At 30.6% G+C, this 16,785-nt stretch overlaps 1 protein-coding gene across 8 annotated transcripts in view; it reads left to right on the top strand.

The window, feature by feature from the left end:
- Positions 1 to 16,785, top strand: part of LOC139775437 (uncharacterized) — a 110,535-nt gene that overhangs the window by 705 nt on the left and 93,045 nt on the right. The gene's annotated exons all lie outside the window — the stretch shown is intronic.

The following is a 16,785-nucleotide window of genomic DNA, read 5'->3' as shown; positions in this document are numbered from 1 at the left end:
TAGGGCCGCTTACTAGGGGAATATCGAGTGTTATTGACCCCAAGCGGTATGTATGACTCGGTCATCGTGACTGCGCGAGGAGGGAAGCGCACCCTCTTGCTTGCAATTCGCTTTCTATTAATTCCTTTTGCATTTTTTATACTTTGCTCTATACTATTCTTTTTTCTCTTTCTTTACATGAAGAATTAAATATATAAATCCCTTTTCATATAAATAGAGAGAGAAAGAAAGAAGAGGGTGAAGGAGAGAGAGAGAGAGAGAGAGAGAGAGAGAGAGAGAGAGAGAGAGAGAGAGAGAGAGAGAGAGAGAGAGAGAGAGAGAGAGAGAGAGACAAATCTATTGTCTCTATAGATGAGAGAAGAGAAGAAATGCTAAAAAGTATAGCTACAAGTGTAGAAAATTGTACAAACTGTTTTAATTTATTTTATTTAGTTGATATAATTTTTTACATTTGAACCCTGAAAATGTACTATTTTATTTTAAATGCAACGTTAAAGTAATGCACATCTTCCTCTCTCTAATTAAAGCAACCATCTTTATTCTCTACCTGGAAGTAGTGCAAAAATAATTATTAAGAAATAGGTATAATTTAAAGGCATAAAAAAATTAATAAAATTACAATGAAGAAGATCAAGTGTATTGAATAAGAAATAATTCTTTTTTAGCGGAGAACAAACGAATCACATTAAAAGCAAAATCTTAAAAGAGAGCAAGTGTATTCAATAAAGAAAATATATCATTCTAAAGGGTCTGGGGTCCGCTGGACCCCGGGTGGCATTTAAGGGATATAATAAAAGTAATTAAAAAATTATGATATCTAAATAATATAATCGCAATTTTTTAAACATTATCAGTTTGGTTTATAAGAAAATGTACATTCTTCCATTTTCCGTGAATTTTGAATATGTTATAATATATAGAGATCAAAATAAAAGATACGTATTTTTATAAGTGCTCCTATATACATATATTAAAGGAATGAAATATATCCCCATAAAAGAATCAATTTACTATGTTTAAGCGTGTCATTAAAACGACAAAAGATATGAACAATTGTTTTAAACAAAAATTCTATAGGTAGTTTCAAAGACATTTCTTAGTAAGTATTCAATTTTTTCAAAAATATATTTTTCAATATTACTTCATCTATTATCATTTTTGAGAATTTTTTATACATTATATATTTAAATGCATTTTTTAATACCTATAACCTTTAATTTTGTGATAAATTTTTTAATTCTGAAAAACGATAGTGCGATATATTTTAAAAATATAGCATTGTCGTAAATTGAAATACATCTTTATAAGTGACCATGAAAGCATGAAAATTTTATTTAAAATATATTTTTTTACATCTCAACAATATACGTTAAAAATTTATAAGTATAATGATTTTTTTTCAAGATGATATTTCACCCTTTTAATGTGCACAAAAACACAGAAAACTCGTATACGTATCTCTTAGTTTGATCTGCACTATAATACATTCAAAGCTCATTAAAATCAAGGGGGGGGGACACGTATGTTTTTTGCCAATAATCGTACTGGATGCATCCATTCATAATATTACTCATTTTCTCTCTTTCTCATTATCCCATTCAATATTCGCTCTTTTTCGACATCTGTAGCGCGTTACTCGTACGCCGCTCATTATTGCGCTCTCACTTGCTCCTTATCAGTATTGTCAGCGCGATGACGTCATTCCCCATACTCATTCACGTACCTTTTTACCTCAAAGGTAAATGATCAATGTGCAACTTTCGTTTGTTACGTCATATTTGTGATACATTCGTGAAGACCAAAGTGTCGCGTAAGTATTATACATAGTTTTCATATTTAATAGAAAAATTTTAATTTTTAATTTTTAATTTATTTCATAATACTATTACAATTTTAATATTAAAATTTTGGTTATAACATGGAATGTTATGATAAAATTCAATGAAAATAATACATAATGTATAGAATTTAATGCGAAATACTATATCGCATTCTTGATAAGTATCGCGTTTATATCCATATATCGATATTATCACGTTTCTCAATATTTTGAACAATTTTGATTTGAATGCTATTTTGAAGATTAAGGGCCAATTTCATCACCGTCGGTTAACTAAGGGGGCAGTTAGAAAGAGATGAAGAATGAGCTTAACCGAAGGTTACAGTTAACTGACGGTGATGAAATTGGCCCTAAGCACCATTACCGAGAGTTATGACTAGAATCTGAAATCTAGATTCTAGAATTTAGATGAATGGGATAGAACGTGGTTTGACTGTTCGCGCTGAACAAGAGAGTTAGGAGAGCTACAGTCATCTCATTCTTTTGGTCATCTCTTGTACATTAAATAGCGTTTAACATTCAATAGCGTTTATTACAAATGATTAGGTGATCTACACGCCAAATAGATCCGAGATTAATATTGATCAAATTTTAAACAATTCTATCTACTATTTAAATTTTTTAAATCTTTAAGATTATAATAAAATAGATTATAATGAAAAATACAAAAAAAGCTGTTTACATTTTATAGACATTAATTCATAATACATTTTTAATATAAATATATAAATGTAACAATAGTATATTTTGTGTATATTTTTATTATTTATTCCATTTTTCAATGATTATCTTGTATTATCATGAAAATTGCAATTACCTACATATAAAGTGTATAGGTTACTTATTTTTTCTTTTTTTAGATTGGAAGAAATATCTGAAACTGCTGAAAGTGACTTTTGTTAAAAAAAAGACTAACAACCTCTCTAATAATTGCTCCAAGAGCAGCAAAAGCAATAGCACATACAATAGCAGCAACATTAGCAATAACATTAGCAAAAAGCAATGAAAGATAATAACAGCAGTAATAAAAATAATAGCAATTAATCCAGCTGTAACAATTATAGCAGCAGCAATAGCTTATTCAATAACAAAAGCATGTAAAGTAGCAACAATACATTAGCAGTAGCAGTAGCAGTAGCAATATTATAGTAACAGAAAATAATAAAAATAACAGTAATAGCAATAATAGCAGAAATAAATTTAGTGATGTATGATATAATATGTCTATTTTTAATGCAGTTATATACTATTATTATTATATTAATTATATATTATACAATTACTATTACTGATATTTATTTATTCAATTCTTTCAGAAGACTTCCGACAAAGAAGGGAATGTAGGCGGACGCATGTCTATTAGTTTAGTCAATGAAGCTGCAATTATCAGTCTTGTGATAAAGGAAGTAGCTGACACAGTCGAGAGGATAATTTAATAACTAATCAATGCACACCTGTTTTATAATTTTTATATTTAATATCTTTGTTCCTTTAAATTTTAAGAATACTGTTTTACTAAAATTTAAATAATATTAAATTATTTTTATAATATTGTTAGTACATTTTATATTATATTTGTATAAATATATATTAATCATAAATAATAAGAGAAAACATTTATTAATAACTTATTTATTATATGCGAATATATTTATTATACTTCTATAGTCTATATAATTGTTGTACTTGTATTATATTTTTATATAAATATTAATATAATATTTTTTATATCCTCAGATTATCTACTGTTTTATTCATATAATCCTTTCAATGTCTATGTTCTTACTAATTGATATGTGTCATGTACAATTTTTTAACGTTTTTCTTAATATCACTCATTTATTATCCAGACTAATTTAACAATTTAGTTGTTTCTGGTTTTTGTTTTTATTTTCCTTATTTATTTTTAATATTATATAATGTTATTTTTAATGTTATCAGTAAATAGTCTGTTCAAAAAGTTTGTATACTTATATTTATTGAAGAATAATATGCAATATTAATTTATAAATGTTTCTTGATATTTGAAGTTACTTATTTTTATTTATTATTTATCCTAAAACATAATATATTTTCATCTTTATTGCCTTATAACCATTGTTTATGTAAAATCGTCTTATTATTAATATAAATTTATTTTAATTTATTTGCTAACTTTTAATATATAATAATTGGTATAATGATTATTATGCTTATTATTTCTGTAATGAAATACTACACTTATAGCTAATTAGCTCCAATATATATTTTAAGGGAAATTTTTGATATTATATTTTATAACTTTGGGTATACCTTTAAATGAAATAGCATTAATTGTAACACAATTATTTATTTAGCACAATACCTATAGGGTGATTTAGAACAAACATTTATCCTTAAAATGTCATATTCCTGACTTAATTCTGAGTTGATTTATCTTTTTCTAAAGGACGATAGGTAAAATAGGTCGATTTCTGTCTAAAAAGTGTAACGTAAGTTATACATGTAATCTTACGTTTTTTGGGTCGCTGAATGCGCTGAATACGATGGTAGCATTTTTATCCGTCTAAATCCGGAGAAGTAATCAAAATTCGCTTTAGAGGGGTCGAGATAAGTCACTTTTAATATAGTAGTAGGGGAACCCGGGGCATAACGGGACCACGGTGCATAATATAGTCGATAACTTTTTACCGAGATACTGCCATGTAATAAAATGTTTCGAAATTATACTCTTAAATGTCTCTAACTGCGTGCTGTTATCAGTTTTGATAATTTAATTTTCAACGTCATTTTTCACCTTAAGTTCACAATTTTGCTAAGAATGACACTGTGTGTACTGTCAACGTGAACTCAGCAATCGCAGAGCCAGCAGAAGCTTTAGTTACTATTTTATTTATCTATAATAGTCATTATGCAAATCATTAGCATGTAATTACTATAATAAGCGAATGTATTTGTAATTGACAATAAATTGCGATCGTCGCAAACTTTGCTTGTAGATATTCATTGAAAAAATAATCGGTTATCGTAATTTTTTGTCGGTTTTTCTTTAGAATTAATATATTAGGTATGTGTGTAGACCATCACTCTACTTTATCCTTACTCATTTCGAGTATTATCGACGATTGAGCTCTCTTTCCGTCATTTGATTTCCAATGATCTTACGTGTGTGGTCATTGAATTTGTAGTGAAAAATAGGCTACAAATGTAGATGTTTAAAAAATTAGGGTTGATTCAATTGAATCCGAACAGTTGTGACATATCCCTTGTGACTTATAAGAGCACAAATACGATCTATACTAATATTTGATGAGTTAGCACATTAGTTAAGCATGCTATTTGATAAAAAAATTTTTTTGTAAACTGAAAGGGCATATTTCTTTTGCGCATTACGTTATAGTATGTGACATGCGTACGAGACCGTAAGTTAAAGGGAATAAAATGAGAATTCGGTGACATAACATTACGGAGGGAACTCTTTCCAATATTGTATTACATATCCAGCATTTTTGTCACGTACTCTGGTATTCGTAGTGGTAGTTGTCGCAATTACATCGTACATTTTGTAGCATTTGCATAAACACTAAACTGCACTGACTTCCTCCCTCTCCCTCATCTTTTTAAAGTCTTTTGTGCACCATATTTGTGATCTATTCTCGCACAAATTTGCTTTGATAGTATTAAAATTATCGAAATTAACACCAATTTGTTTGTTTTAAATTTTTAAAATTTTAAATTTTTTATCTGATACTCAATCAGGAATCTTCACACATAGCTGTGATATTCAAAGTTATGTAAATTTTGTACTTTTAACTAATATTTAGATGAAAATTATTTAAGAATGCAATTGTTTGTTGCATTGTTGTCTTGACGGTAATTAAACCAATTGGATCGAGATCTCTCTGAAAGAGAGAAGAGTTGATATAAAGTTGCTTTGAAGAAATAGTCCATGTATTGATTCAAAGCCAAGAAAAAGAGGTTGCTGCTGATTTGGCGGAAACAAAAGAGTGACAGCAATCTCTTCCGCAGTCACTTTCGAACCCCTTCCTACTATACTTTGCAAGTGCAGAAGTTGGCTCAGTTACACGAAGAGATAAGATTTCTTTCTCTTTCTCACTTTTTCTTTTTCGCCCGATTTAGTCGCAAAATCTGTTGTATTTCTCTCATGTAATTCAATTATTGATTCAATCACTTTTTTTTTTCTATTTCACTTAATCAAGGTTCGTTTATATTATGAATAATATTATTCATAATATAAACGAACTTTGATATGTATACATAAAGATCCATTAGACTTTTCAGTTCTTCTTCCTTATATTCTCTTCTATTTTTCAGTATGAAACAAAACGAAGAAATGTACCGAGGAGAGAATTTTACACTTTAATGAAATTACTAAGCCAAGCAATTTGCTTCTAACTTGGAAAACTTGGAGTAATACGAGATAATGAACGCAACATGTTGTACATGCATTAATGTAATCAGATTATGTAATTATTTCAGAATATGATATTCCTAATATTTTTGTGTATTTTTTTCTTTTAAATTGATAACTTTTATAACTTCCATGATTATATCAAAACCAATTTCAACTTTAACCGAATTCTTTTCAACCAACAGTTGTCTATGAACTGAATGAGAAATTATGACTCTTTTAACAATTAAAGAAGAAACATAATGAATTCCGTATAGACAGTGTTTTTTAGATCCGTTGATGTAAACATGAGACAGTGCTGCTTTTTTCTCAGAATCGAAATCCTTTTATTTATCAAATTTCTATGATAGATCAATCTGATCAATATCGTGAACCAGATTTAGAGTTAGCAATTTATTTATGTATTACTGTATAATTTATTGTTCCTAGGTAACAATAATCTTATAATCTTTTACTCAAAATTTATATTCTTTATGAATCGCTTATAAGCCGAGGCATATGAGATGAAGGTCGGGGATCAAACTCGGAGGTCTACTAACAACGCAAGTCGATTGCTCCTATACGGAACACTACGTGTCACCCAATTAGCAATTTAGTATACTTATTTCGATTAAATTTATATTTGATATCGACCAGTAAAGTTTACAAAAATGCATTATATTTTGTGTTTTTAACACAATTTAATTTTAATTTATAGTACCTATTCACTTAGATAATATTTATTTATAAATGTAACTAATTATCGCACTGCTATTTCGACCACGAAATGCAAATCGTAATTCGAGCAGGTTTTTACGTTTTCAAGCGATCGCGGCTGTATATAGGGAACGGAAGCGGAAATCAGGCGTAATGTGCTAGTGACGAGCGCGAAGCACAGTATTCATGTAGGTGCATTATGCAAACGTGAATCGGTGTTTTGCGCATGAAGAATATTGAAGAGAGAAAATAGTATATTTAGCATCTTTCAAAAATGCTCGACATGAATTTTGCAGTAATGAAGAATGAAGGTATTTCTTAATGCAAAAATTAAAGAACGATCAGTCAATTAGAAAATGAGAATAAATTCATCCTAATTCATAATTCATAAGACACTTATATATGACTTTATATTAAAAATAGGTTTTACAAATAATGTACTTAGCTCAATTTGCGTTCAAATAAGTCAGTTCGTCTCAAATCAAAATGTTCTCTCGATTTTTATGTTACGTAGTTTTTATATCGAGAAAGCATAGGTGCCAGATAGCCTGGAATCGTTTCTGAGATTGCGGCAGACAATAGATATTTAAAACAGTGCGAACGGCACGGCGTCTGTTATTGTCTCGTCGATCATTCTTGGTTAGCGACGATTAACGATAAATCTGTCAGTAGGCGCGGTCGGTGGAATACTTCGCCGAAGATTTTATATATATATATGGGGCATTCTTTCTCAACGAGAGACCCCCCGCCCCCAAAGTTGGTTTTGACGTAAAGAGTTCTAATATATGGCTTAAAATTTAGGTAATTATATCTACTTTTAAATGCAAAGTGGCAAAATGAAAAATTAAAGATGGCCGATCCAATATGGCGGACAATGTACATAAAATTGCTTAAATTCGCTTGAAACTCGTTACTCGGGGATTTTTGGTGTCGCTGAACACGAATCTGACATTAGATTTTCAAAATTCAAAATGGCGGATCCAATATGGTGGACGATTTTTTAAAATTATATCGAATTTACATGAAAATTTTTACACGGGGGTTTTAAGGTGATTGAATAGAAATGTGACATAAGATATTCAAAATTGAAACAAAGGCGGATCCAACACAATGTTCCCAAAGCATAATAAATACCAAGACAAGTTTTCAGTCCAATAAGCAAAGGCAAAGCAATATAAAAGTTCAGGCAGTGAAGGCAAGACTAGTTAAGGTTCCAACTAGTAAAAGTAAGACACGTTGCTGGTCCAACCAGCAAAGTAATGACTAGTTAAGGGCTCAACCAGTAAAGGCAAGACAATTGCTGGTTATTTCAGCCAATAATCAGCCAAAGCTGATTATTAAACAAATCTCGTTAATGATATATTAAATATTTCAATGTAGTAAATACCTCATATGTTGTCATAGTTTCATTTAACATAGTCATATTCAACAAAAATGTTACTTAAAATATAGAAAATAATAAATACATTATTAGTAATAATATTTAACATAATAAGTGTATATCTAGATAATACAGTACACACATACATTAACGCAATATTTTTACATTGCTTTTGTTTATATCTTTGAAGATTTTCATATTTTCTGCCAATATTCGTTTCTTATGTAAAACGGTAATGACATAATGTACGAAATTATTATAAAAATAATGCGTAAAATAAATATGCTAAACTATGTTATTGTCTTGCCTTTGCTTTTTGTTCCAGCAACGTGTCTTACTTTTACTAGTTGGAACCTTAACTAGTCTTGCCTTCACTGCCTGAACTTTCATATTGCTTTGCCTTTGCTTATTGGACTGAAAACTTGTCTTGCTATTTATTATGCTTTGGGAACATTATGTTGGATCCGCCTTTGTTTCAATTTTGAATATCTTATGTCACATTTCTATTCAATCACCTTAAAACCCCCGTGTAAAAATTTTCATGTGAATTCGATATAATTTTAAAAAATCGTCCACCATATTGGATCCGCCATTTTGAATTTTGAAAATCTAATGTCAGATTCGTGTTCAGCGACACCAAAAACCCCCGAGTAACGAGTTTCAAGCGAATTTAAGCAATTTTATGTACATTATCCGCCATATTGGATCGGCCATCTTGAATTTTTTATTTTGCCACTTTGCATTTAAAAGTAGATATAATTACCTAAATTTTAAGCCATATTAGAACTCTTTACGTCAAAACCAACTTTGGGGGCGGGGGGTCTCTCGTTGACAAAGAATGCCCCATATATATATATATATAATTAACCCACTTGCGCTTATATAGACAGAAATACACCGGCCACCGCGAGGCATATTTCTCGTTTTTCCGCATCAAGGTGTGAGAGTGGATTCCCACAATGAAGAGAGGGATTAAATCGAGCTGTCTGCGCTTTTGTCAAATATCATAAAGGTTCAGTAATTTCGTTGTTTTCCTTGCGAGAGTGAGATTCCAACCTGAAGTTTCCATAGTCAATTATATTAGATTGCTGAAAAAATTTCGCCGGTTTTCACGTGTGAGCTTTTTGCTGAAGGGGGACGGGGGGACGGGGGGAAGGCAGGATTTGAAAACAAAAAGATATAGGAGTTTAAATCTGGAATCCGTTTTTTTTTTAAATGGCTGTAATTGATGAACCTAACAATTTACGGATCTCAACATTTTACAGAAAAAAACTATTTTTAAAAATTTTATTTGATTTGTTAAATATACACTTTCGAATTTGATTTTATTTAAATATTAATGGTATTTTTTTGAATGTTTAAAATCTTTTTAAACTTTTCTCACAATTACGCACAAATCCATGTATTATTTTTTAATTTATTATTTTAATTATCTTCCATATATCCCAAAGAAGACATGAATATCTATTTGCTAAGTGACGGTTTTGCGAATAAATATGTTTTTGGTATTATAAAATTATTCATACGATCTACAAGTCAGTATGTTGCAAATAGTATATTTCAAAAGAAGAATGTATTCTAAAATACTGCTATTAAATAATATAGGGGAGACCGGGGCCTAACCGTCGCCGGGGTTGAACCGTCAAATCAAATATCTCGGAACCTGTATATTGTGCGAACTCGCTATTAACATTGTAAACGCTGCTTATGGTACCCATGTGACCAACGGAGTTTCGGCAGGTTACCTGCCGTGTTATGATTTTTACGAGGGCAAAAGTGTTTTCGGAAGGTGAAAGTTACATTTTCTGCGCGTGGAAATTTTGTAATATCTGCAATAATATTTGCTCTCCAAATCTCGAGGTACGTGATTATAAAGAGTAATGCATGCTGAACACGAATCCAGTGTAGTTTTTTCATTATCGTTGATGTCTAATATTTCGTGGGCGATCAAACCTGAAACTTGTGTTTGGGGTTAATCCGTCAGTAAGCAGTCCGGGTGCATTTTCAAGGCATTCTCGGGCATTTCCAGGCTCACTGCATATGGAATATGGATGAGACGGGAATTACAACCGTTCAGACACCGAATAGAGTCATCGGACGTCGAGGAGTGAAACAAGTCGGGCGAGTGACTTCTGCGGAAAGAGGAACCCTCGTAACTATTTTTTAATAATGTTTCGCATAAAAATTTTGAATAAATTTTTATATTTTTCTCTTAAAAAACAATTATTAAGATGTATCCTATCATTTTTCAGGATTAGATGTACGTATATGTATTGAAAATGCAGTGTGACGGTTAAACCCCGGCATTTTTGAGATTTCAATTTTTCCACCGTTGTTGTTTTTGCTCTATACCGGTTAAACAAAGCGACATAGATAAAAATTTCCTATATAAATTTTGTAGCTAAAGGTTCACTCTTTACAGTGGTATACCACATTTAACTAAAATTATTTATTTTCTTGTTAAAAATCGGCACTGAAAAAAAACTGACGGTTAGGCCCCAGTCTCCCCTACCTACTCTAAAAAGTTTTTAACGAGAACATTTTAAAAAATGATAAAATATTAATTATAATCAGGCTATATATGTATTGCTTTTTTATCAATAATTATATTATCGATCAGTTAAGCTAAATTAATAATAATGTTTTTAACCAACGGCGGGGTGCATAAGAAGCAGATTACCAATTGGTATCATTTGATTGAAACATCGTAGCATGTAAGTTACCTACGTGAGATTATTCGAATTAATTGACTGACGAAGTGCTCGCAGATGGTAATCGAATGAATTCAATTTAACTCGGAAACTAGTTGTTTCCGACATACTATTGATGTCAAATAGAACGGAAGGATCTAATTAAAAATTTTACAATGAATGACGGTTTATACGGCCGAAATTCTGGTACTGTATAATTACACAAATTTAAACGTATAATATTAATTAAATATTATATTATTAGATTATGCATATAGATATAATTATAAATTTCTCTTTATGAACAGATGTAATTCTATCATATTGAACTTCTAAATTAAAAAGAGAATGTAAGAAAAGCAGACAAGAAAGAAAGTGAATTAATAAAAAAATCAATATTTATAACTAACAATAAGTGAAAAATATATCATTTATTATATAAATCCTAATCTTTCACAATTATTGTACAAATTGTTTGATGAAGAAAATTTGTTTGAACAAGATAGGCTTTTAATAACATACAAATACAACATAAATATATTTGAAATTATATTAGCATTTATGTTAACCATTTAAAAAATATTAAACGTATATGATTGAATAGTCGGTATGTACCTATGTATAAAAAGAGTCGACAGTAAAAAAAAATCGTTGCGTCCCGTCGCTTCTTATATATCATTTTGGAATAATTTCTTGCAATCGCGTGAACACTGCGCGACAATAAACATATGCACGTGATGGCTCATTTCGAATGCGACAGAGTGACAAATAATTTTCTCGCCATGCAGGCTGCGCGCAAGCAACGCGATACCTATATGTATACCTATCTCTCGCGACTATATAACAAAAATAGAAATAATTTCCAGCTGTTCCATTGCTCGCGGAGAAAAAGGATTCGGAGCATGAAAGCTTCTACTCTTTTCTCTCCTTTTTCTTTCGTCGAATGTCCGGGTATATTAAATAGAATGCGGGGAAGTTTCGCGTTTTTTAGGTCATGGATATGTGTTATTTAATGCAAATTGAAGGGCAACCAAATCAGATATTGAGAGTTGCCGCGTAATCGATATTAAACATTGCGGCCATTAATACACCGGTGCTAATAGAAAGAGATACAATGGTTGGATGAGATAAAATGGGACGATATATATATAAAACCCTGGACCCATGTTATAAAACATTTTCTACTTCGATTTACACCAGAAACATGCTCCTTCAATTTGTATAGTACGTATATGGCAATTTATATTTTATAACTATATTTAATTCTGTTTAGTCGCTGAATTTCGTTATCTCAATAATTATATCTTATTTAATGATGAGATAATTTTGATCATATTGTATTTAATGATGAAAGAAAGAGATACGATGATTTTTTAATCGGGGAATATTTTGTATACGCGTGTATTAAACAAAATGAAATATATAAGTTAAATATGAATTAACACACTGAGAAACCCATTTTGTTGAATCAACTAAATCTGTGTTTGGATATGAGCATAAACAAATTCTTTAGTTAATATAACAAAAAATTTGGTTAACATAACAAAAATTTTTAAAATTTTAAATTGTTCATATTCAAGTTTGCTCATACCCAAACACATATTTAGTTGATTCAACAAAATGGGTTTCTCAGTGCATATTCGTTGTATATAGCAGCGCACGCACACATGCATGTACCATGTATTATTCACAGTGAATATGTTAATAAGACTAGAATATGTTAATAAGTATTTAACTACATTAGATTTTGATTAATTGCTGAATTTGCTTATCTCAGTAATCATGTCTGTTTTGAATATTTATAACTATAATAAAATTGTACTTTTAATTACATTTAAATATTAAATTATCATGCAATATTTAAGCTTTTATTAGCGATTATAATTGTAATATGTTTTTGTCGTACGTTTTTGTTTGGCTTAATCGAAACTATCCTTTAAATGATTCGCGTTATTTTTTATCTACGTATGACAGTGGACAGATTGTTTGTGGGAATGTGAGACACAAGTTTAGTAAGACACGGCTCATTCATCCACTCATTTAAACTGTACACACTGACACAGATTACTTCTCTCGTACTACTATATACTCGTGCAGGAATTATTAGTTTCCCGGCGCGTCTAAAATATTCTAAGCTGTCCAAAAATTATTTTTAAAAAAATGATGCCAAATGCATACATTAATTGAAAAAATAGTAAAGTTAAAATAAATGTCGTAAGAGTGTTTTTCTATACAAAAATAAGTTTAAAAACATAATAATTTTAAGCAACAAATATTAACGTGAGAAATATATTACAATATTACCATTTTTCATATTATCATATTATCTATTTTCTAAAAAAAAAAAATAATGATATCAAAAATAATGATACAAAACTGTGCCAACTAAAATAAAATTTATAGTTTATAATTCTTTTGTTACTATGCTTTTAAAAATATTATATCCAAAAATATATAACATGCTTTTCAACATAATTGTGTTGGAAACACAAAAGTTATAATCAAAGTAAAAAAAAAATTTACCATAAAAAACTTAATGCTGCTTGAATTTAAAATATCTTACAATGAAAAAATTTGCTTGATTTAATCTAAATATTAATAACTTAATTGCTAAAAAAACTTGATGGGCGAATATTTTCCATTCGACGGTCAAATGCGAACATGTGCATAAACGAAGGAATCCTCACAGTTTCTTCTGCTGAGCATGTAGCTGCATCGAGTGTATAGCGTGCGCGATTTCAACGCTGACGAATTTTATCGATTCTACCACTTTTTACCGTTGGTACTGCATTCACTTGCTACATATCCAATAAACAGCGGCCATCGAGAATTTATATATCGCTAATAATACTGAAATTTGGCGTATTAAAATACCTAATCGTCTAATAAAATGACAAAAAGAAAGTAATGTTACTTATACATGAAATAATGACAGAAAGACGGTTTTAAATCCGTTACATTGAATTACTTCTGTTAAAAAGTGGTAGAAAAGGCACAATTATTATTTATCAATAATATTTTAATTTATTTGAATTTTTATTTTATTACTATGAGTAATATTTAAATCTGGATAATGTTATTAGATATGTAGTAATAATAATGCCAACTGAATCGCCGTTCTAAGGAGAATCCAAATGGCTAAGGCCAATCCTACTGGCATTAGTATAAAGAGTTATGTAATTCTTGAATAGTGACACTTGACGTCTCTGCAATATTCAACTATGGTCACGTGTGCTGCATTTTCTAAAAGTTTTCTAAGTTTGAACACATTCTACATTCAAAAATATGTGTTAAGAACTATACTACCTTAAAAAAAGACCTTCAAAAATACTAGCACACTTTCGATAGACGATATATCATGTATTACATGCATTATATAAATTACACATGTATATCTTTGTACATGCTTTTGCAAATTCCCAACATGAGAAGGATTAGTACGAAGTGGATAATATGTTATCCTTGAAATTCAACGTATGTCACGTACCATGTGCTATTTATAATTTATCCCCTAAAGAGTAGTAAACTGTAAACATGCAGAAGCATAAACTGTCCAAGTATATGTTTACTTTTACGTCCACGTCTCCCTTGCACGTGCTGCAAAAGCAGAAAAAGTTCGCATTAAAAATGCATTAAAAAACTCAACTTTATCAAGAATTTTGTTTCGCGTTTGGAGTTGTCGCGGGATGGGGTGATTCGATTCTGAGTATACCACCTATCGGAGCGACCCGAACCGGCCGTTGAGAGCTCATCGGCGCGTCGCCGACGCCGCTGGCTCGACTTCGTGGCGCCGGATACGTGACGAGCACGACGAACGATGGACAGGAAGTGACGGAGATGCAAACGCGGAAGAGGAAGCCGCGAGAAAAGACGTAGATAGGAGCATATTCCGGGACAGGCACGGAATAGTAAAGGGCTTGCTAAAGATACTATCTCACAAATGCTCGACGGAGTAGCAAAATTATTTCGATTTTCTGTCAAAGAGGGCGCCGAATGGGAGTGAACCCAATTCGTCTTCTTCGTGCTGAATTCGAATGTCTTCTATACAAGGTTTTTGAGTAGTATACTATTATTGTCAGTTGCTGTTACTTTTTACGTAATAGTAATGCTTCCAATTCCATGACATTTTTGCGCAGGAAAAAGAGAAAAAGAGAATTTATCTCTAACGTATTAACGTTATACGATTCATAAGGGATTGACTTTAAACATACTTATGTGTTTAACTTTTATATTTTACTATTAATTATACAATTTTTATGCCATATAGAATATATGAAAGAGGTAATACGTATATTACTATCTATATATATAAAATAGAATGTCTGTATGTATGTATGTTTGTTCTTTATACACTCTTAAACTATTCGACCGAATTTTTACCAAAAGTATATAAAATAGGGGTAGAATTTTCCGGGGAGTATTATAGAGTGTATAGTTTTTCGTTACCGATCTTTTTGGGAACCGGTATCTGAAATCTTTCCAATTTTTCGGGAAATAATTGACCGAATCTTAAAGAATTATATATGAAACAGGGGTAGAATTTTCCGGGGAGTGCTATAAATTGTATAGTTTTTCGTTACCGATCTTTTTGGGAACCGGTATCCGAAATTTTTTCAATTTTTCGGGAATTAATTTACCGAATCTCAAAGAATTGTATATGAAACAGGGGTAGAATTTCCCGGGGAGTGCTATAAAGTGTATAGTTTTTCGTTACCGATTTTTTTGGGAATCGGTACCGAAATTTTTCCAATTTTTCGAGAATTAATTTACCGAATCTCAAAGAATTGTATATGAAACAGGGGTAGAATTTCCCGGGGAGTGCTATAAAGTGTATAATTTTTCGTTACCGATTTTTTTGGCTAGAATAATACAAATTCGGGAGACAAAAAAATTGAGTCTCTCCCGTGGCATACTCGGTGTTTTCGGTATGACAAAATCGCGCAACTAACAATCTTGACTAATCTCTTTTTAGTATTTAATGTTATCTAACATGGTAATGTTTTCGGTTTGATTTGATTCTCGAAGTCTTCTCGTGTGTTGCGTTTCCTGCAGCCACTCACTCCATTGTTCCTCTAAAGCTGTAAATTCTTATAAAGTTTGCAAATAATTATTTGTAATTTGGCATTTTTATTGACAGTACGCTACATTCTCAATTTCCTCATATACTTTAATTTTTATGCCAAAAAAGAAAAGAAAGGGCTATCGATGAGCGTTGTACAAGCGGGAGGTGAATCTTTGAGAATCAAGCAGAAAGGTTATAAAGAATCTCGGGGGATAACGATGAAACGATCGCACATAAATGCGGGAATTGCGTAAGTTGTACATAAAACTAGGGATGATGTAGGTATGCCGAAGAAATAAGATTAATAGATAAGAAATTAATGGAGGGAGAGAAAATGCAAAGATAATAATCAGTCGTGATAACTAGAAAAGGAACAAAAAATATATATAGATTGTTCGATCTTTAATAACAAAATGGAAATATAATGTGTTTCTACATGCATATGTATGTGCTTGTGTGTGTGCACGCATGCGTATACACACACATGTATACACGTATGTATATATTTTAAATCGCGTTTCTATCTTCAATAAAAACTTGGTTAGATAATATCTTTAATGTTAAATATTCTCGTATACGAAAATGAAGTAATGAAGTCGATCATAAAAAGGCTGAAGAAAGCTGAGTAATTTTTTATTTATAATTAGATTTTTGTCACAAATCAAAGTAAGGAAAAAATCAAATTTTTTATATTAATCATTAAAT

The sequence above is a fragment of the Temnothorax nylanderi genome, unplaced genomic scaffold, assembly GCF_030848795.1.
Source record: "Temnothorax nylanderi isolate EJ_2023f unplaced genomic scaffold, tnyl_v1.0 TNYL_tig0098_pilon, whole genome shotgun sequence".
NCBI lineage: Eukaryota > Metazoa > Arthropoda > Insecta > Hymenoptera > Formicidae > Temnothorax > Temnothorax nylanderi.
Note: the sequence above shows the minus strand (reverse complement) of the source record. Positions and strands in the feature narration are given on the sequence as shown.